The 23,654-nt window shown below is 34.8% G+C and overlaps 1 protein-coding gene and 1 long non-coding RNA gene across 2 annotated transcripts in view; both read right to left on the reverse strand.

The window, feature by feature from the left end:
• LOC140752540 (sodium channel protein 60E-like) overlaps window positions 1–23,654 on the reverse strand; it is a 253,565-nt gene that overhangs the window by 203,960 nt on the left and 25,951 nt on the right. The window lies entirely within an intron of this gene.
• Window positions 912–1,801, reverse strand: LOC140752422 (uncharacterized). Its single transcript, XR_012103435.1, has 2 exons — window positions 1,394–1,801; window positions 912–1,166 (listed from the first exon to the last, which is right to left on the reverse strand). It is a non-coding gene; the product is annotated as an uncharacterized LOC140752422 (long non-coding RNA).

Raw genomic sequence — 23,654 nt, forward strand, 5'->3', positions numbered from 1 at the left:
ATGAATCCTTATAAGGAACAAAAATATATTTTTTTACGGGAATAAATATAGTAGCTAATAAGGGCGTAGATTATTTTGATATATACAATTCAAAAACTTATGACGAACGTAATTCTGACTACCCAACGCCATGCAAAGTAACGAACGTTCTTTTAAAAGGGAAACTCAAAATGTACCTCTTTGACATAGCGGTCCCAGTAGACAAATTAAAAATAGATGATCTCTCTAATTCTTGGCTCTGACGCTCTTAATTATAAAACCCTCGGTATCAACGCTATGCGGACCTTAATTTTTGCGTCAAATATGAACAAGAAGTAACAAGAACTAAGAACAAAACTTAAAATAAATGTATATATACATTTTTCGAAAACAAGATTTTTTCGTCTCCTCAAAAAACCCTTTCATTTGATACCGATCATTATCATGGGTGTGCATAAAAAAAGTAGTTCCGCTGTCTCGAAAAATTCCATATTGGATTTAATTCAGTTCCTAAATTAATCTAGCATTCATCCAAATAAAACATACATGGACAATTTCAGGTTAATCGGTTGGGATTGCCTGGTTTAACACGTTCCCTGCGGCACAGATTTTTCTGTACTTTCCATTACTGCGTTACGAGTTGTTTTAAACCTCGTCCTATATCCGACATTGTGGCGGCACGAGGCGTGTTAAATCCCACCGCCCGAAGGAGACTAAAATCCTTTTTTTGGCGCCAAATAAGACAAAATCGACGGCTTTTGTCTTGATTATTATTAACAATGAGTTTATTAACCTAAAACTGCCGCCGCCCTTGGTTAAATTCGTTACTTTAGATTCTATGGGTAAAATAAAATGTGGGTCTAATGCACCTCGGACCGCACCGAAAAATGGCAGGTTTCCATATAATTTAGTGATGGGAAAATAAATATCGATTTTATTTTATTGTTTTTATTTATCAACGTTATGGACAGAATGAATACAAAAAGGGGAAAAGTTATGGATGTTTTTCATTGAAACATTTCAGACAATAAGGTTTTTTGCAAACAGTGCATTTCGTGAGATTTTTTTTTTGGTTTTTTTGTCTGCCTCACGACATGTCAAGAATGTGCGGAGTTTTTCGTAGCATCCGACACATCTCTTCTTCTTTGGACCCTTATCGAGATGATGTGCTTTCTTTGCAGTGGATTCTGAAAAGTAGGAGCGAGTAGATTAGGGTAAAGAGTAATCGGAATACTCGGTAACGATTTTGCCTACGTTTCCTATATCAATAATGTAGCTGCTTAACTTTTGTTTGAACCATAACAGGAAACGTAATAATTATCTCTAATGTAATTTCTTACTATACGGATATACGCCTAGCCTGCCAAGTCTCACTACTGGACTTTCACCTAGACAGAGTATATTTGTGACTTACCTGTTTTTGAAATATCTTCCTGTATTCTGATTCTGGCTCAGATTTTTCAACCGGTTTTTCTTCATCTTCCTCCATGATCAACTTTTTTCGGCACCGTTTCGACATGATAATTTTCAACATAAAGACAGCGGTCCTACTTCGTCGCTACGCAGCCTCGACTGCGTTGCACAACACTAACCACGTGAAGCTAGCGTGGGGTGCGGTACGAGGTGCGTGGGGAAACGAGGCGTTCCCAACCTCGTTCCGCACTGTGTTAGCATTATTATTTGTTCAGTGCGGTACGAGGTCTAATAAACCCGACATTAGGTTGGTGTACCATAGAACTAGGAATCAGTAGCACATCACAAACATATAGTTATCACTCTCCTACACTGAACCAGACGGAAGTTATGCCTCCCGCACCACAGAGAAGTTAAAGTTTTTTATTACCGCTATAACGACCAGACATGGACGAGGTGTTTTAAGCCGCGTTCCGCAGCTAACGTGTTAAGATGCAAGATTTGACTCTCACATTTATACATGAAGGTGGTAGAACCCTTTGTGATTCGACTCGAGCAGCACCGCCACCACACCTATTTCTGCCTCATAACAGCAGCGTTCAACGCTACTATGTTCTGGTTTGAAGGGTGTGGTAAGGGAGACGTACTATTCCGAGGCGTTCCAGCTTAGTCCTCAAGGGTAGCGGCGCATCTGTGGCCGACCTCAGGAATATCTAATCCTATCTGGGGTTGATTAGAGATGTCCATTAGCGGCAGTAGCCACTTATTTTCAGATGGACTGCATGCTCGTCTGCTATTCCTATAATATAAAAAAATACACACTAACACGGCAAGTTAAATAAAAACTTGTAATAAAAGGACCACGTCAAGTATACCACACTTCGCACTTAGCATAATGTTTTAATATAATACAGTGGCACTTTATCCGCTGTCTGCCCGAGAAAAGCAGTAATGCAATGAACCAGCCAGCCAGCCAATCAGCTATGACCCATGAGTTGGCTATATCAAACTTCTTGAAGATTCGTCTCCACAAAAATGTGTTTATTAAATTCCATACAAAATTCTTTAAAGCATTTTCATCAAAATTTCTCTTGAGCCTTTGAAAAAATCTGCGTTAAGTGAATTATGTAAACAGATAGTATTTATATGTTTGTGAGGATATAGAAATACAGGCTATTCAATTTCACTTTTCAGAAACTATTGGCTATATAGTATAAATATAACTAGCGATTATAATTTAGTATAAGATTAGAGATTATATTATTATGTGAAAACGTACCCTGTTAAAAGTTGCTTAAACTTTATCTTTACAGGTTTCATATGAAATATTATACCAATGTATATTGTAGATGAGATATTATTTACCTTATAAGTTATTTATGATTGAACATAGATAACAAGAGTCAGGATTTTAGAAATATTTATAGACTCAGACGTCAGCATTACAATACAAACCGGAATTAAAATATACTTTAGAAATTACAATTGGACTTCATACATTTAATATCTGCATATACTATTAATTCCTTAAACACTTGAACAGAAATATACAACGTTATACAAAGCTACATGGTTCATAAAAACAGAATGAAAAACAATCATGTTGGTTTGTAAACATTTGAAAACTCACTTCAATAAAACCATTTGACGTCCGAATAGTTTATTGAGGTTTTTGTGGGGTTTTAGTATGTGGATGTATGATAGACGTTTTCGACGTATGCGGGTGAATAGCAAGAATAGCAACCTATCCCAATTCCAAAAACCCGCTTCGTACAGTGATCGTGTGTCGTCCAAAGAAATTCGCGTTCGATTCTCGGGTTTACGATTTGAACATTTGAATAGTCTTTGGTTTTTTTTAACATCTAATTACTAAACAAAAAATATTTTGTGTAATTGATGAATAAGTTACTGCCTATGATAATTTGCCACGCCAAATTCCTTTGGATATGTCTACATGTGGTCGGCTAGAGATCTTTTTCTGTCCCTGAAAAAATATATGTATTTATGCCACAGGTCTTCCTGTACGCAAAATGTCAAGTGCCAAAAACATTATTTTACATTATGCAATTTTCCTCTTTACTTGATTTACAAAATACACACAGCCGAAAATAAAGCCTCCTTCTTTTCGAAGTTGGTCAAAAATAGTTACTTCCGCCCGATATTTCTTATAATATTCTGATTTTTTTTGCTAAATTAATATGTCGCTATGTGCACTTACAGTTATAACTATAGATAGGTTATAGAAGAAGGTCACGGCAACGTATCTATCAACTTCATTCTAAACCTAGTACCAGGCCTGAATAGCGCGAAATAAGCTAACATGACGTTCCATTTATTAAGCCCGGCTATAAAAAAGTGCCAAGTGTGAGTCTAATTCTAACAAAAACTGTTCCGTATACGCAAATAGTTGTTGCATTGTATCGTCACAAGTTAATATACATTTTGATAGCAGCCTCGAAAATTTAATTAAAAGTAGATATAACACTGGGTAAAATTATCAAATAGCCCTATATAGCGAAATCAAAATTGTTAGGTATAGCGAAAATGCTTAAGGAAATTATGAAAACTATTGTTTCCTTTGAAATTGCTCATCCAAATTTATTTTTCTTTAATTAAATATTTTCCAAACCTTGCGGAACCCTAAAGACACGAATCAAAACGCGTCGTTTTAGTTTGCCATATATCAACAAGAGATTGTAAAAGCGACGTGACTCACGAAGACTTTTAAATATGTCAGGGCTACCGTGTACCTTTCAGACGAATGAAATTCTTCGCATATATTTACTTTAAGTCAACATCAAATTCGCTACCCTACATGATAAAAATGCTTTGACAAATATCTCCTGCCTCCGAATGAAGCGTAGCTTTTGAATTTTGTTCATACGAGTCCTCATCGACATTTTACTTTCCCATTGCTGAGGACGGGTTACTCTCAGAATGGAAGGATTTCGGCCTGTGAATCATCACACACCCATTACTGTCCAACTCGGCAGAAGTATCCTAAGGATGGACGGATTTACGCCATAGTCCACCACGATAATCAAGTGTAGATTATTAGACTACTTTATGAACTTATTTCACATGACTCCCACGTGACATGATATTTGCATTATACATCTTCTCGCAACGCTCATAATTAGTATTGAATTTCCGACCCCAAGTACGAGAGGTCGTGTATCATCATCAACCCATTATTGTCCCACTGCTGGGCACGGGTCTCATCTCAAAATGAGAAGGATCAGTCCATAGTCCACCGCGCTGGCCAGCTGCGTATTGGTAGACTTCACATACCATTGAGATTTTTTTATACATCTCTCAGGTATACAGGTTTCCTCACAATGTTTTCTTTCACGCTAAGCTATCATTGCTTTGTCCTACCATTATTATCAAATTCAAATATTTATAATTCATGACCATTATATATCATTGATATCGTTTAATTATGAATGTGTCATTAATCAAAGATAAGCTACAATTAATTAAAGGTAAACACATAATGTATAAGCTGTTTACTGACTAACAATTAACTTAAAGCGACTTACAATTATATAAATTGACAAATACGATGTAAATGCTACTTATTTTATATATAATGCCTTTTCATAGGTACATGAGACATCTTGGAGAATATAAAAAGAATGCTACGGCCGTGCCGCTTTTTTTGGCTTTGGCTCGACTTGGCGGAGGCACTGCCGTGCCTCCAGATATACATTCATTTTTTTTTAATTTTGATATAGTACGTAATTTAAGAGTATAAACATTTAAAATTCCCGTGATCAGCGATGGGACAGAAATGGGTTGACGATGATAACCAAAATTTGAAGGTGGTAGAACCCTTTGTGGTTCGACTCCGGCGGCACCACCGCCACACCTATTTCTACCTAATAACAGCAATGTTAGGCGCTGCTGTGTTTCGGTTTGAAGGGTGTGATAAGGGAGACAGACTTTTCCGAGGCGTTCCAGCTTAGTCCTCAGGGGTAGCGGCGCATCTGTGGCCGACTACAGGTAGGAATATCTAATCCTATCTGGGGTTGATTACAGATGTCCATGGGCGGCAGTAGCCACTTACCATCAGGTGGACTGCATGCTCGTCTGCTACTCTTATATTATAAAAAAATAATGATTACATGTGACCTAAACCTGTGACTTTTATATTTTTATTTAATTTAAATAAAAATAGAATATTAAAATCGATAGAACCCTTCGTAGTTCAACTCTGAAGGCACAGTCCCCACACGTATTTCTGCCTAAGAAACGCGGTGTTAAGCGCTGCTTTGTTCCAGTTTAAAAAATGTGGTAAGAGAAAAATACTTATGCGAGGCATTTGAAATAGTCCTCAGCGCTAACAAAGCATTACTAGTGAAATGAAATGAAATGAAATAAAATATATTTATTTTGTATAGGCCAACGGCGGCACTTACAAATTGTCAGTTACAATATTTTCTTAAACTACTACCGGATCGGAACGCGACCTCTACTGAGAAGATCCGGTAAGAAACTCAGTGGGTTTGTCTTTTTTAATTTTAAAAATAATTATTCTCTTTTTCATTTTTTTTAAATGCCATTATTTTTACATACAATTAATAAAGCATTAGCTCCAGTATCTTGCTTTACATTTATCTAACCATAAATACGACTCTAATTATGTTTAGGCTTGATTATAGTTTATGAACAACAGTGGTCACTTAATATCAGGTGGAGTATGCTACGAATAAAACAACATTCAGTAGAACGTAGTATTCCGGGAAATGCATAATGACTTGAATAACAATACCATGTTACATGTAATAACAGCCTGGTAGCGGTATAACGGTTAATAATCGAGTAACTGTAGTGAATCGAAAATGAAATGGTATTACCACATTGCGAGCAACTTGATATACAAATAAACGTAAGTTAATATTTACAGTACCTACGTTATTATTATTATAGCTGAGTGAAACGTTCGCAGTTAGTTCATTTGGATGTAGTTAGTGCGTAATGGACTATGAATATAGGATTTACTTTTTAGTCTTCAGGGTGCTAGGTGCAAATCTTGTGTTTTTTTTTTCAAAGTTATAGAGTTCAAAAAAAACGCTTAAACGCGGCCCCAACTATTGTAGGTACATTATCACCCTTTTTGTAGACTCAAATAAATATACTATTTTAAAATGAAATTTATAAGTGTACGTATTAATATTAATTAATAACTTACTGTAATGGTGAACGAAGAGATCATAAGAAAAAATCATGTCTAAAAGTTGACTTATCATTCTCAAATTTTCTTCATTATATAAACAAAGTATGAACGGCATGTTCGTTCGTTATATGTAAAGGAAAATAAAGGAAGTATTACAGCTAGGGGTGCGATGGGGCGTGTAATATGGCTTGTGTAATAAACGGTGAATACATCAATTACTTCCGGCAATACTGAGGGAAATTTAAGGCAAAATTCACCATATTTCATAAACGTTCCTAAGGCCTTCCTGTTTTAAGTTCTCTCCAAAATGTAATATTATGCAATGTAAAATTTTTACAGTTGCCTACTAATCCGTTTGTCTAAACTTACACACGCCTGTATTAGACATGTTTTAGAATCCTAAACTTTTCATGCAGTGACCTTAATATGCCATTCATTCTGAAATGATAGTAATAATTACATACTCGTACGAGGGATGTAATTAGCTCAAATTAGCCTCAGCTCTAAGGGGTTAAGGATTTAAACTCTTTAAAAAGTATATAAAACTTAAAAGTATATACTTCATGTACGGTTACGATTCCTAACCGTAAAACTCAGCTATTTTAACTATCCTAGTGTTATAATTCGAATATGACGATACATTCAATTTATTTCTGCACATCCTCAAAGTTGACTGGGAGAAAATGCTGTTTAGCATTAAGTCCGCCTGTTGTGCCACAACTTTGTTTTGGTCAATAAAGTATAAATAAATAAAAAATACATTTTCTAAAATTTATTAACAACACTAAAGCCGGTACGTAATAACTAAATAAAAAAGACATAATGTGCGCTGGATTAGAAATCGAAGTTCTCAGTACTGAGTACAATTTACCATATAATTAACAAAAATACCCTGTGTCAAAAACACAATATCCATTTAACGGCTGCAGGAATCATTTACCACACATAAAATCGAATTAATCTTTCAACTGCTCTCACATTTCAATAACACCGGATTTAAAATCGCCCTCAGTTTTTGTTGCCCAAATGTATCGAGTTTTAAGTTTTAAATAATATTTATTGTTATAGCGGCCACTCTTATAGATACTCTATAAAAAATCAATTGTCTATCTATTACGGTTCATGAGATAGAGACCTGTGACAGACAAACAGTTGGACAGACGGACAGACGGACAGACAAACAGACAGCGGAGGTGAACCCAAAACAGCTAGTCAGCTAGCATTACCCACGATATCCACAAACGGTGTTTTATTAATATGTTCGGCAGTGACCTTAAAATAATATCAGGGTTTTAATAGCGATTTTTGCTCAAAATCCAAAAGCCCCCTTTATTTCAGGCGTAATCAAATAGCTCATATTCATATTTTATTCGCGTGAAATGTTCCGGCCGTATAAACTTGGTTTATTTATTGTTCTGCCTGTATTGTGAGGAAATGCGAATTTGAGATTCTGTGTGTGATTTAGGCGAATGTATTATTTGTTCTCGTGTACTTTGTCTGAAGTTAAGTGAACATTGTTGCACAGAATACCTATTATATGCGTGTTATTTTTTATCTTGAAAGGACACTCACCCACCACCTTCCCATGGCCCTCTCAACCTTCCGGTTATACGGGCCGAAACAACGGGAGAACACGCCGATCTTGAAAGGACAATCAAGCATACATGCCTGGTGGTTACTAGCATACCTGAACATTTATAACCAACCCCAGATAAGATTACATTCTTACCTGAGGTCGGCCACTGAAGCGCCGCTACTGGAATGCCTCGGAAAAGAATCTCCCTTACCACACCCTTCAAACCAGGACACAGAAGCACTTAACACTCTTGTTATTGGGTTAGTTTCTTCATATACAGACAGAAACACACGTCTTATAGCACTTCGTTTGATTTTGCCATTTATTATATAAAGTAAGGTAAAAACTACAAAGTTCCAACCTTTCAGGCAGAAATGTCTTCATTGCGAACATTTCAAAGCTAGTCGAAGTGTATTGTGCTTGTTTCTATTGCAGTGAGATCTCGATATTGAAGTGATATTGCAGTCATGTCTATATTGCACTGATATTGCAGTGAGTATCGTCTGAATTTAAAGAATTACTGATATAATAATAATAATAAAAAACCATCGAAATAATTATACTATATTTACTATATTTTATATCGTACGATCCAATATGTATTTAAAATTATACGATAACATTAAATGTTTAAATACAAATTATTTGTAATATATCCTGGAAATAAGGCCGAATTTTTTATTTGGCCGTTGTATTTTACGAAATTATTCCTAAAATAAATTACATAATTCAAATTAATTATAATTTCAAAATAGGAAAATATAAACTAATGAATACTCGCTACGAGGTTGAAGGAGGAAATCGTTTGAACCCTGCCAAATATGAGATCAGATTTTACGAAATTTGAAAAACATGTAGACATTTTATTATTATTTAACTAGCTGACCCGGCAAACGTTGTGTTGCCATATAAATAAAAAAATGTTAAGGTGAACACCCCTTATAACTTAGGGGCATGAAAAATAGATAGTAACTGATTCCCAGACCTACCGAATATGCATATAAAATTTGGTGAAAATCGGTAAAGCCGTTTCGAAGGAGTACGGTAACTAACATTGTGACACGAGAATTTTATATATAGGATAAATATTCCGTCCATTATTTTAAAATCAATCTACCCAGCACACCGACGCCTTTAAAATTGGTTTGTATTAAAAATATGACTTCGAAACATTCTTCTCAGAGACAAAACTATACATATACCTATCGCACTTTCGATAAAACCTATCATTTATATCCTACACAACAACAAATCAAATCAAATCAAATCAAATCATTTATTTGCAAGGACATAGTATTTTACAAGGATCTTAAATTTATAACAATTATCTTATGTTCTACCACATTGGGCGTGCAAAATTTATATATCTTGTTCATTATTACATGGAAAGTCAAATATATGTCATACAGGAATCGTCAAAATTAAAATTACATAATTAAAGAGATGTCATGAAATAAAACATTATTAATAATTCTAATTCTATATAGTGGATACCAATAATTTAAACGATTAATTTGATTATTTCATGTCATAATATAAATGTATTATCGTTCAAGAATTCATTGATATTGTAATAACACCTATCGACGAGGAAGCTATATAGTTCACTTTTAAAAGCATGAATGTTCCCGATGGTGCGTATTGCCTTAGGTATTTTATTGAATAGTATAGAAGCTTTGCAGAAGATACTTTCTTTAAATATATTTGTTTTGCCAGGCACAGCTTTTAATTTATAATTTAGTCGGGTTCGTGTGTGATATCTAAAAAGTTTCGGGTTCCTTTTTATAAATATTGCGCATTCTAAAATGTATAGACATGGCACAGTTAGTATGTGTAACTTTTTAAAATATGGCTTACATGAGTCTGTTTGTTTCAGATTACAAATAGCTCGAATGCACCTTTTTTGTGCCTTTAATACCATCTCTCTATTAGCAGAGTTACCCCAGAATATAATGCCATATTTTAGCTTTGAAACGACGTAACCGTGATATGCAGTCATTATGACATTTTGGTGTACAGTTTTTCTTAATTGACGTAATACATATGATGATTTGCTTAATGATCGACATAGGTGATCAATGTGTGTTTTCCAATTCATTTCCTTATCTATATATAATCCTAAAAATTTTATTGTGTCCATGTTATCGACTGAATGTCCTAAGTAATTAACATTAAGATTTGTGGAGGTTTCTGTACGTCGTTTGAATGTCATTATTTTTGTCTTATTAAGATTTATATGCAAATTATGATAATTGAACCATTGTATTATGTTTTTTAATGTGTCATTAATGTCAATTTCTAAATCATTAAAATTATTTCTAGTAAAAATAACTGTGCTGTCATCGGCAAACAGAGTCATTTGATGCGTCGTTATACTTGGCAGGTCATTGATATATAATAAAAATAACAATGGGGCCAGCACGCTGCCTTGTGGCACGCCATGCGTCACTTTCTTACAGTCTGAATGGTAATATTTTTCAGTTTTGGTTTTTATACATATCCTACTTATTTCAGTAATTTGTTCTCTCCCTTTTAAATAAGACTCTATGAGGCTATGCGCATTTCCCCTTATACCGCAATTATATATTTTAGATAGTAGTATATTTTGGTCTACGTGGTCAAATGCTTTTGTAATGTCCATATACATGGCTGCAACGGGTATGTTACGGGTATGTTTACCGTTTAACATTACTCTGCAACTGAATTTCGAGGTTAAAAACGACCCAATACTTCCACAGATGAAATATTGCCAGATAAAGTGTCCTTAACACTGTAAAATATCTCCGTACTTCTTTAGAAACTCCCACTGCGTTATACGACAACAAATTAAAATTAAATTGGTATTTTGAGATTAATAAAGCTTTTTTACAATCTATACATACTCGTATAAATAAAATTGAAGTGTCTGTTTTTAATATTGAAATAACCGCTTTATACACCAAAATAACATTTTTTACAATTTTTGTCTGTCTGTCTGTTTGTTCTGGCTAATCTCTGAAATGGCTGGACCGACTTTGACGGAACTTTTATCGGCAGGTAGCTGATGTAATAGGAGTAACTTATGCTATTATACGTATGTAATGGATATCGTTAGATTTCTTTTTAACGCGGGTGAAAGCGCACGCATAGCTAATTATAAATATAAATAATGAAGCATAGCTGTAATTACGAGAAGTCTGTGTGTGTGTGTAACTGTATTTTTGCAGCATATTGTTTTTTAAATGAAAAAGCCGGAATCACTTGCATAATAACCGCGCAGAAAAAAAATAATGAGGCTGATATGGTTTTCGCATAATTAATAACGCTACTATAAAGAATCAAACGACACCTCATGTGTTAAAATCTGTCAAGCCGTTGAGCAGTAAAACATTCCAAAGAATTGGACGAAGATAAATTCGAAAAACATTACCCTCCTGGCGCAGTCGGGTAAAAACACCATAGATAGATGAAACTAAAATATTCATATAATAACCTTACTTAAGCAATTCTACATACACAGCAATTGGCAATCAGACGAAACACAGAGTTCTACAACCTTTAACCTGAAATTAATCGACGATTATGTTATTAAACTTCCATTATTCCACGGCATTATGGTAAAATCACTGAGGCTTTTTGCCTCGTTTTTCGAGCCAGTGAACTCCGTCAGCAAATGGCTGTACATAAACAATAGTCGTCATTAAGGAACAGAGCATACCCGAATGAAAGTAATCATTATGTTCTTTCATTGCGAATGGGGTGAAAGCAGGCGTATCCATTGAGAGGATATAATATATGGGCTAATCAAAGCCTAGAAAGAATTATGTGCTCAGGTCTGACAAATTACGAACGATTCGCTCAGTTGAGGATGGATGGGGGATTGGGCGGTGCGTAGATAACACAACTCGTCAGGATTTTTATACATGTTTATTATATCCATGTTATCATTAAATATTTATTGTTAAACTAGTGTTGCCCGCGGCTTCGCCCGCATTTTAAAAAAATAATAATAAATAATAAATAAATTTGTAATAAAAAAATAATAAATAATAAAAAAATAATAAATTTGTACCCGGATTGGAATGACAGTGGTGCCATCTGTCGAAAATTGGTCTTACCGACTCCCAAATCGCGTGGGCTCTTGGACAACAACTTTGCTAAAAATCATCACTTGATCAAATGCATAGTTTCCGATTCTATAACTACTTATAAATGAAAAATTAATTAAAAAAACCTTTTCTCACGGACTAAATTGTGAATCTAAACCATTCTCAAGTCCAAGGGGACATGAGAATGATGAAAAATTTGTTGTGTGTGTTCAAGGGAACATATATATATATATAAAGATTATAACATTTTTGGAAGAAACTATGTTTTAATTGGGAATTAAATTTTATACGATGCATGTTGTAACTTTTTATGTCATGATCACGGATATCCAAAACTGGGGGAAACCTAGAGTGTAGGTACTCTCCAATGCGAATGTGGAGTGAAAAACGGGTTAGTGATTAATTAGTATCGGATACCAAACAGTCCAAAATGACTCCGGATGGATTTAGCAACTGAGATACAATAATAACAACAGGGACCTACGGCTTAACCATACCCCCAGGGCATGAAAACACACATGAAAAACCACTTCTGGTCATCCATCTGTTTCCTGACCGCATCCGATCTAGTTTAATTGTATGGATAAAATTTACACAAGTAGCACGGAATCGGGCGCCTCATTGGGCATTAAAACGGATGTATTTCTCGCAACACTTCCTGTTACACATATCATATAATATGATTTAAAATTACAATTAAAAAAATATATTGAAGTTGTAATATAAATACAAACAAAAGTGAGACCTTTTATATTTACGAAATTCAGTATGTTTCCACAAATATTTTGACTCAACTTTTTATTTCAGATTAAAATGTTCGTGCAGTCCGTAGTGAGAGCGTATCGTTAAAGTTATGCACCACATTTTGTAGGAAGTACAAAATACTCGAATATATTTTCTCGTACGATAGAATTACAACTAACGCAATATCTGCAATGAGATTTTTGATGAAAACTCGATGAAAGATATGAGTAGAGATATAATATTTAGAATAAGTTCGAGTTTTCCTTTCCTAACTGATTATTTTACTCATAATATTATTATGTTCCAATTATTGTTTCAGTAAAGTTTTTCTTGACAAAAACTCTTGACACTTTTTATACATACGTACTTTCATTAGCTTACAATTTTTTTGTATTGAACATTTAGCGACACGTAGTAGCACAAACCACTTTTATGCTGCGACGATAAACGACATGCTTCTCTCTTATCCCATCACCAAGTTTCCCCATCGTAACTGCTCTCTACTCAAAGGCCAAACTTGCGGCGATCTGTACGTATTACGCGCGTACATTACGTCCAAATGGGGCGTAGCAACACACGAGCAGAATAATTCTATATCAACATTTTGGCGCTTCATTTCTATGAGACGTGCACCGCTTTAAGGTCCGCGCATTATCTGAACAAACAGGGCGTAACTAACATCTCGATAAGCACGCAGTACGCGCGTATAGCGCGCAAACCGAGCGTCTTGCGATGTGCACGTGATTAAACATACGCACGTATATAGAATTCTCGCATTACTTGTGAACGCAATGCATTGCTGCCCTGTACTTCTTGCGCTTGTACCAATGCACATAAGAATTGCAAAATTAAAATGCGCATAACGATTCGCGAATTCGCGAATTAGAATACTTATAGTTAATTAACACTCGTGGCAAAAATAGGCCCTGAATACCAACATAGTTCTAATTAATGCGCATTAATCCAATGAGGCTTTATAACAAACGAGTTTCCGGTTGTCCGTACTCACATTGTATTAACTTAGCGAGCGCGAAAAGCTCATACGAAAGCTCGCTTGTCCTCAAAGCTTTAGGGATTAGTCTGACTGCAACAAACCAATCATGTTTTTGTTTTATGCTCCCACAAGTGTAACTAAGCTCTAGAAATGTCAACTAAAATATTTGATACGCTTAAATTGTAGGCTTTCCGCTAATACGAACGGATGCTTTACGAAAATAATAAGGGAAAGGCCGTAGTCCAACTTCTGAAAATATTTATTTTTATAAAATCATATCTATAGTTTTGCTAAATCTATGTCTACAGAGATTATTTATTAGTAAGGAGAGATTATGTATTATTAAGTAAATTAATTATATGGCCAGTTAAAGTAAAATGGATGGGTGCATTCTCTGAATTTGATGGATGCACAGCCGTGTGTCTAGATTACTTAAAAACCATCTCCATAGAAAACACTTAGACATGCCAAGTGCCATGGTGATCGGTCAAGCAATATTGTAGTTTAATAATTAAATAAAACAATCATACATTAATTTTATACAGGGTGATGCAAAACTATAAGAAGCAAATTAAAAGTCATCATAATTGGCCGTGTCTCCTCATTTCAACAGTTTCGGATTTTGCCACTTGAAGCCACCCTGTATATGTTATCTACAATTTATATAATTCATCACTGTATAAAATTCCTAGGAAAAAATGTATTAAATATATTTATTTTACATATTTCCTAGAAATAGTATCCAATTCGTAGAGTCGTCGGAAATGTATTTTTCAATTGGTATAATAAAACTTAAACAATAATCTGAAATTGCATAATGAAAGCAAACATAAAACATATTCGAATGTCAAAGCAGTAACAAAACAATGTTTAAACATTAGATGTTTCCGTTTTATCTTAAAATCTCCATTGAGAAGACTGTGACAAACAACCCCTTTGGCTTGCCAACAAAATGTCTTGTGAAGGTCAATGGCAAACTACTGTGGCCTTACAGATCTAGCCAATCTCATCTTTAATACATTTACTATTAAAGTTAAAGAATATCTAGTTTTTCAAAGTAAAACCAGAAATCTTACATTTTTAAAATGTCGAACTAACTATAAAAACTAATTCTAACACAGCTGAAGAGATTTTTTTATTACAGTTAAGAACATCCTTTATCATGACATCTAATCCAAATCGGTTTATTTTTTACGAAATAAAATATAAAATTTTAATCTACAAAATATACATACACACATGAAACCAATAACTAAAAACAGACAGATAGATTAAAATGTTAATACAACTTTTTATAAGTCGTGGTTAGTTTAACTCAAAATTATAATTTTTTTTTCAAAAGTGATGAGTATACACTCTTTAAATAACCCTTTCCACACCGATATATTGTATGAATAGAAATACATATTGGGATAACGATATGGTCTGAAATCATAATGAAACGGTCACTTATACTTAAATTCATGAAATGAATAACATTTTGATATTAAGATGACATTGCATTTTAAATTTTATAGTCGGAAAAATGTACTGAGGTTATTAAGATATATAAATCCTTATACAGTTAAACTTCACAGCCGAAAAAAACTAAAGCCAACATTAAAAAACCTTATAAATTGGTAATTTATTTAAACTACCCACTTATCAGCACCTGACGACTGCATATCATATCACCTAAGTGTTCCAAAAGGTCTTGCGCTTTACCTGTGCAAGCAAAATTAAATGCGATAACATCTTGAAGCCGTGAAATTTAGCAAGGTACATAATAACACCTATTAAATCGCCCTACAACCAAAATTGAGGTTAGGTACACAACCCTTATTGACACAGTTACTAATACAGTGTTTATACAAGGTCAGGTACCGAATTATTTATATAGGACCAACCCAGGGCCGTTCCGACGAGTCCATTGTTTCCCTTCCTACCAGCGCACTCAAAGGGCCTATCGTGTTTTATATCCAAGGGTGCCACTCAGAGATAAACTTGACAAGCTGTAATGAAACATGAATGCGCTCATTTATTTTTAAAGAAAGGTCTGAACTTAAAAAAGCAAAGAAGATAAGAGTACGTACATAAAATATGGCCGCCACGACCGCCCAGCAATCACAGTTATGGCACAAAATAAAAACTAATTTTATTTTGTGGTTATGGTTTAAAACATGAAAATTAATAAATGCAAACTTTTTTTACAAGCATCCTATAGGTTCATGGAGAATATTAATGCTGGAATTTAGTGGACGCACTGCCGTGTGTCTAGATCTATTTTTTCAGTATAATTACTTTTAAAAAACCAAAGTGCCGTTTGAAGATTTGTCCTCAACATTTTAAATTATAACTTAACATTAAAAAAAATATTTTAATTTGGCTTTACTTTGTATTTTTTTTTCACAATCGAATAAAATTGTAAGCTAACCACAAAGCCCTTTTATAGTCACTTTAATTATTTTTTCCTTAGCCTTCGTAAAAACACAAACTGCAATTTTCTGTAAACCCAACTAAAATACTGAAACAAAAATTTATTTACCTCTGTTCCCAAAAAGAGAAATGCATTCCACCGACAAGTACCAATCAAACAAAATGGACGCTCAAACGTTAATTCCGGGAAGTGTTTCGAGCTGCTAAACTCGAAATAGTTGGTACACCGACGAATTTGTATTGAAAACAAACGTAATATGTAACATTTTGGCTCTTCTAGTATGTTTATGACCGCTTTGTATATCTTATACATAAAATTCTCGTGTCACAATGTTAGGCACCAAATTTTGTATGCATATTCAGTAGGTCTGAGAATCGGCTACTATCTATTATTATTAAACAACCCTTATCACTTACGGGTATGAAACCCGTAAGTGATAAGGGTTGTTTACCCTTAATATTTTTTATTTATATGACAACACAACGTTTGCCGGGGCACAAGTAGCAAACGAGCATGCATTTCACCTGATGGTAAGAGTAGCTGTTGTCGGCCACCGATGTGCTACGGAACGCCTCGGAAAAGTATGTCTCTCTTACCACACCCTTCAAACCAGAATAAAAAAGGGCTTAACACTGCTGCTATTAGGCAGAATAGGCGGTGGAGCGGCCGGAGTAGAAGTACAAAGGATTCTTTCTAGCTTACCTTTTGTGAAGTGTTGACTATCGTCAACACTTCACACTTTATTTTAATAGTATTTATAAATAATAAGTCACTCATTTGATACAACAGTTCAAACACATATGCAGGGATGTGTAGTGGGGTTACTCTGTACCGTTTTTGTGACTATATTAATACATGACTACCTTCTGATGACTTTCATTTTCTACTTACCTTCCGTGGTTATGCATAATCTTAAATTATGTGGAGTTTAGGTATATACCCATTCGTATTTCTTATATAGATATCTCTAAAATTCACATGAAATTTAAATTTATATCACAGCTTTTCTAGTCTCTACTAAAGCTTAGCTAAAAATAACACTTCCTATTACTACAGTGAAAACTATTCCCAGATCTATTCAGTAGGCTATCCAAAGCAATATGTTAGCTCGGATTGTTTATAAATAATATGTCGATAAGCGATTTGTATCACGTCTTAGTCAGATGTTTGTAAATTTATCGAGATTTATGGCTAGCTAAGATAACATTGGACCAAAATATTTTTATTAGAAAGGCCAAGTTCAATTAGATTGATTACCTAACCGCCGTTTAATGCGTGTAATAATAGGTTTAGTTAAAATTTATAAGGACTTGAAAGTTGTGGGTTGTAAAAATATGAGTAGGTAGCATAAAATAATTCTAGGAACTTAACAGTCAGTTTCGTTAGTAGATGAGCAGATCAAAATACTAAAAACACATCTACAACCAAAAATTCATAAGTAGCTAAACACCCCTATTTTTTTTTGTTGACGAGGGGGAAACCTTCAAAAGGTACCCGACGCCATGGGAGTGACGCCGGGTTATGTGGGATTTTTACCGCACTAAAACCCCCCGGTGGCCATCCTCAGCGTTTGGTGGAGAACTCCGGGATCTCCAACGGAACACAACCGGAGTCCTCCTAACGCGATGCCCTTCTATCGGGCTCTGCCCTGGGGGGAGCAATTTACGCTTCTCTCACATTCCCTGGTGATTACGGCGATATTCGACCACACAAAAACCGCTGTCCTTACCGGGGTCGCTTGCTGGATGGTTTGAGCTCCCACTCTTGGTGCCCGCAACCCCGGAAGCCCTTTTTAGTCGCCTCTTACGACAGGCAGATGATACCGTAGCCCTATTCTGGTCCCGGTAATACAGGGACAAGCTAAACACCCCTAGCATCATAATTAGATGAACAGCGTAAAACGTCTAAATTAGATGAACACTAATGTGTCAAAAGTAGCTGAACACCGTAAGTGCAAAATGGCTAACGTCACTAATATGATATGTTCTGTTCAGCTACTTTTGACACTGCAGTATTCATGTACTTTTGAAACTTTACGAATCTAATTATGGCGCTAGTTATATTTATCTACGTATGAAAGCTGGAGCTTATAGGTATTTTTGAAGTTTTAATCTGTTCATCTACTTTTGAAGTTGACTCTATACGCCATATTCTAAAAATTATTTTTAATAATCACTACCACTTTTTTACCCGACTGCGGAGGGTAAGGTCTTTCGAGCGTATGTATGTATGTATGTATTATTACGTATGCATTCTTTTCCACGCCCTGCAGCTCAAACGGCTAAACGGATTTTAATGTTGTCGTTGGATTCATCTAAATTATGGGAGGCTATACTTTTAAGCAATCGGGAGTATTGTTGTATAATAATATTCTAGTTCATTAAATGTGCTGCATTTAATTGTACAAGATATTACATTGGCGTAGAGGTAGAGTAGCGTAGGCTTCGTAGAGGCTTCCGAATTTCGAACCCCCGTCAGCCAGACATGAAAATGATAATTTTATATATATTTACTTAATATGATTATTTGTGCATTCGTATTTGTATCTGTTTTATGAGATGCTGTGAATATAAAAAAACATTGAAATCCTCTTTCGTATTTATAACGGTACTAAGTCGAAATACTATTTAATACAGCAAAAAACATATTTAAGCTAGTAAATCTCAAAGTATTCGTATAAATATGGCTAGAAACTTTGAAACGACTTAAAAAAGAGGGAATTAGAAAGATTTTCGAAAGAGGTCGCGAGTGACCAATGAGGTCAGACTTGCGTCTTGGCTGCAATGAATACTTGATCGAAACCTAGCCTACAGTTACAGTCTGACCTAGCTACACATATTTAAGTGTTTGTATAGTATATAGGAGATAAGTTTTAAGTTTTAAGTGATTAAATGACCGACAAAGATCGAAATGACAATGAAAAACAGATAAAGACCGTGACATACAAAATAATATTTATTTATAATGTCATGTGTATGGGGCTGGGCATATTTAGATATATTAAAATACAGCCGTGCAGACACAGTCTGTGGCTCTCAATAATATTGTTAATAGAAAATAAAGTATTTTGTTTAACTTAATTTCAATGTGTATCGATATAAATGAACCGATGTAATTTATTTCTAAATCTAAATCCCGTTTAAAACATTACCTTTTCTTTATTCTCAGAAACAAATTTTACTTGTTCCACCTAAGTGTTTATATCTCTTCAAATAATGGTCATATAATTTTTTATCGTTGTCAAATAAATGGTCCGGATTTTACAACCCTTTTATTCAAGGATATAGCGTATAAAGTAGGAGAATTGGTCGTAAATTCGTTCAAACATGCTATTTATTAAATTTGTTGTTTTGTATCTTCAACTCCATATTTAATTTTACTTCAATATGAAAAAAATGTTGTTCAGATTTTATGGAACCAATAGATTTGTGCAACGGTATAAGGTTTAAGATCTTTTAATTTATCTGTATAATGCAATTAATCATAATGAGGATTAGACAATTATTGTCAAAACAAAAATCCGACTACTGAAAATATAGCTTATGTCACTCCTAAAATAAACACAAAGCCAACGACACTTCATATGTTAAAATCCACTACGCAGCTTGGACTCTAGGGTATACCAAAAAGCCCTTTATACTCTCGAGAAAACATTACCCTCCACAGGGGGCTAAAAATGTAGAAAAACGCCTATATTTCATCCTATTTCTGTTGAAATATACAAATAGGTAATGGTATAAAAATATTTACAGGAAAACAATAGAATGCGTCCGCAAAATAAACAGAAAACCTGTAGCATTACCATGAGTTGGCATAGAAACGCCACTATAGAAATGGTAAATAGAAAACTATTGTCATTTTGCTAGTGAATAACATAACTACTATCGTTACGGTATTTCTTGACAACGTCTGTCAAATTAATGACTCATGGGAACGAATTTGTATGGCAATAGATCATAATGACATTCGCTAGCGATTTGATTTCGATAGGTTTTTTACGTATCGAGTTACGTCACTACGGATTTTAGTTCTACGAGTAACCACCAGAGGCGCTGTACAATTTTTCATACATTTATTTTACGCAGTCGCTAGCGAGTAATACTTTTGTAAACTCATGGTAGTCCTACTGCTTAACTGAAGTACTGAAGTAGTTCACTGAGTGAAGCAATGCTTAATCTACTCGTACTTCCCAAAGCGGTGTGTAAGTAATATTAGTTGAATTTCTGTGGCCTCAGTACGCACTATTTATTTTCGTAGCGGGTTAAGTGACGTCTTTTATTCATATCGTAAATTCAGTGCGAACGTTATCTATCATCCCCGACGAATAAGAAGCATAAAACCTTCCTGTATTTCGAAATTGTTGCTTCTTTTGCGTGTAGTATAAGCTGTTTTGTAGTTTTCAAGTTTCACACACGACCTCCAAGATATGATTATTATTATTATTATTATTTCGAAATTGTTGCTTCTTTTGCGTGTAGTATAAGCTGTTATGTAGTTTTCAAGTTTCACACACGACCTCCAAGATATGATTATTTTTGAACTTACAAAACCACAAGACAAATTGTATATATGTCGTGGATATCGATATAGTTGTTTGATAAGATTGATTTATTATCTGTACCTCAGGTAGACACCGTGACGTCACTTTTATTTAACAATGGTGCACCATGCGGACAGAGTAGTATTCGAGAATGAGGGTAGTTTACCGTGAGACACGGACCCGATCACATCTCCAAAGCGAAACTGTCGGTTTACCTAATTAACGCATTTCATCGCTATTGTTATTTTGCTATATACTTGACCGACTGACTATGATAACTTATTTTATTGTTACTGAATTACCGACTGACGTGTCCCTTTGAATGTCCTAATCGTGTTTCCTCCGATAAACATATAAACTTAACGCAAAATAAAACTGATCATATCTGATATCATTGTAAACAAAATAAAATATTCATTCAACTTAAAAATTTGGTAACGAAATTGTACATCATTATTTACAAACTAATTACGATCAAATTATCATGCAGCAGCAAGAATCCATTATGACGGCTTCGGAGCTCAGTAATAATGACGTCACCCATTTTACCTCAACTCATTACTTACTTACCAACATAATAAAATAAAATTTGCATCGCAATCGAAACAAAAATACCGTTTATCAAAAACGACCGCGGATTTCCCTACTTATTTAGACCTCTACATTTTGTTAGTGGGCGGTATTAATTACGAACGGTACGATTCCGCTGAAACCGGACGTGAGTGTCGTTTGTCGGCTGCCATTTCCGGTTTTTGTCGTGCCGGGTACACTAGTCCACAGATAAATATTATTACAGGAAGCCTCCTTCGACACGTTTTTGTTCGTTCCTATCAGAAGTCGTGATCAACTAATTTCTAGGCGACCTTTTGCGGTTATGGAGTGTGTAGTAATTTTATGATACGCGATGTTTTTGTTTGAGCAAATTAATAATATGGGTATATCTAGTGTAGTCTATAGTGGAAGCTTGGAGTATATGCTGCCATGAATAAACATCATCAACCCATTACTGTCTCACTGCTAGGCTCGGGTGTCTTTTCACAATTACGTATTGGGCAAGGGCCCAGCGCGCTTGCCAAGTGTGTTTGGAGACTTCACATACTTCTAAGCGAAAAAAATTAAGTCTTTGCTTCTGAGACCCTGTTTTAACATCTATAACGATGGGGGTTACCTCACTATTACCTTACATCAATAAATCAAGCGACATTTTTTAAACGCACATACGAGTAGCCTTTGAAATCAGAGGTGCTTGCCTGGGTTTGAACTTCGGTCCCCTCAACCACTATCATTCCATAACAAACATAACTGATTTATGATAAATTAAAAATAAAAACCATATAATACATACTGTAATCTTACTGTAAAAAAAAAATACATAAAAGAACTTAAAGCTCTACGTGTTCCACATCATATATTTCTCCCTATTGTAACACAGATAGCAGAAATAGATGTTACAATAGTGCCAATAAGAGGTCTAAAGCATTCTATGTAAGGACATTTTTATAATAAACTGTTGTCAATAAGCTACTTTCAACATTGGTCTGCGTTTCCATACAATAACAGCATTCATACAGGCTGAATCACGTCGTGTGTTTTTTTGAGTTTGTCGGAGGCCTGTTTCATTTTTGTTGCACACTAGTTGCCCCGGGATCGAACAAAGTTTATTATAGGAAGCCTTCGAAACGCTTTTGTTCACCTGTCGTCAATTAAGCTTCCGTGAGTAACTTATTAACCATAGATTTCACATCTAAACTGACCTTTTAAATCATAAGATATTCATTATAAATGTGCGAATTTTGTATTTACGCCTTTTCAGTGATGTTGGTGATTCCATTTCAGATAAAATCGATCAAAACTATACAACACGATTATATCTTGTTAGTTGTAGCGTTTCTATGGTCATTCTAGTCCATTATCAGATCAGCTCAATGATATCATATTTTTGCATCTTCTTCCAAGTAACGTTTTTATTCGTTTCAGATCAATCAGTTAAGTGGTAGTTGTTAAAAATGTATTTGCAAGATATGACCCACACATAGTAACTTGGAAATTTATTCGAAAGCTTATACAAACACAATGGCAGATATAAGAATTGCTAACAATGTAGTTATAGAAAACTAACACATCCTATAAATCCGAAAAAGCAGTGATAGCTTAGTGGTTAAGACACTCGGTCTCGCGATCGAGGGGTCCGAGGTTCAAATCCCAGGCTCTGATTTTTTCAAAATTATGGGCGTATTAGAAATTAATTATCACTTGTTTAAATGGTGAATGCAAATATCTTAAGGAAACCTGCATACCTGAGAGATTTATAACAAAAAATCTCAAAGATATGTGAACCACCACTACCAATACGCACGTGGCCCAGCGCGGTGCACTATGGCCTAGTCCTTCTCATTCTGAGAGGAGACCCGTGCCCAGCAGTGGGACAATAATGGGTTGATGATGATGATGAACACATCCGTATTACAACACAAGAATACAACACAAGTTTATTACACATCCCAGATATACCAGAAACAAGATACTAGTAACATGAAAAAAACCGACCAAACAGACCAGTACCCTTACCAGGAGTTTTTACGTTTTGACAAATATGACTGTTTTGGTATTTGTTTACGTATTTGCCCATACAAATTCCAATAAGCGCCCCTAGCGGATTGTGTCAGAACTAGGAAATAGTATGGGCCAATACGTAAACAAATACCAAAACAGTCATTATTGTCAA

The sequence above is a fragment of the Epargyreus clarus genome, unplaced genomic scaffold (genome assembly GCF_041222505.1).
Source record: "Epargyreus clarus isolate Ecla_fem2 unplaced genomic scaffold, WU_Ecla_fem_2.2 ptg000024l, whole genome shotgun sequence".
NCBI lineage: Eukaryota > Metazoa > Arthropoda > Insecta > Lepidoptera > Hesperiidae > Epargyreus > Epargyreus clarus.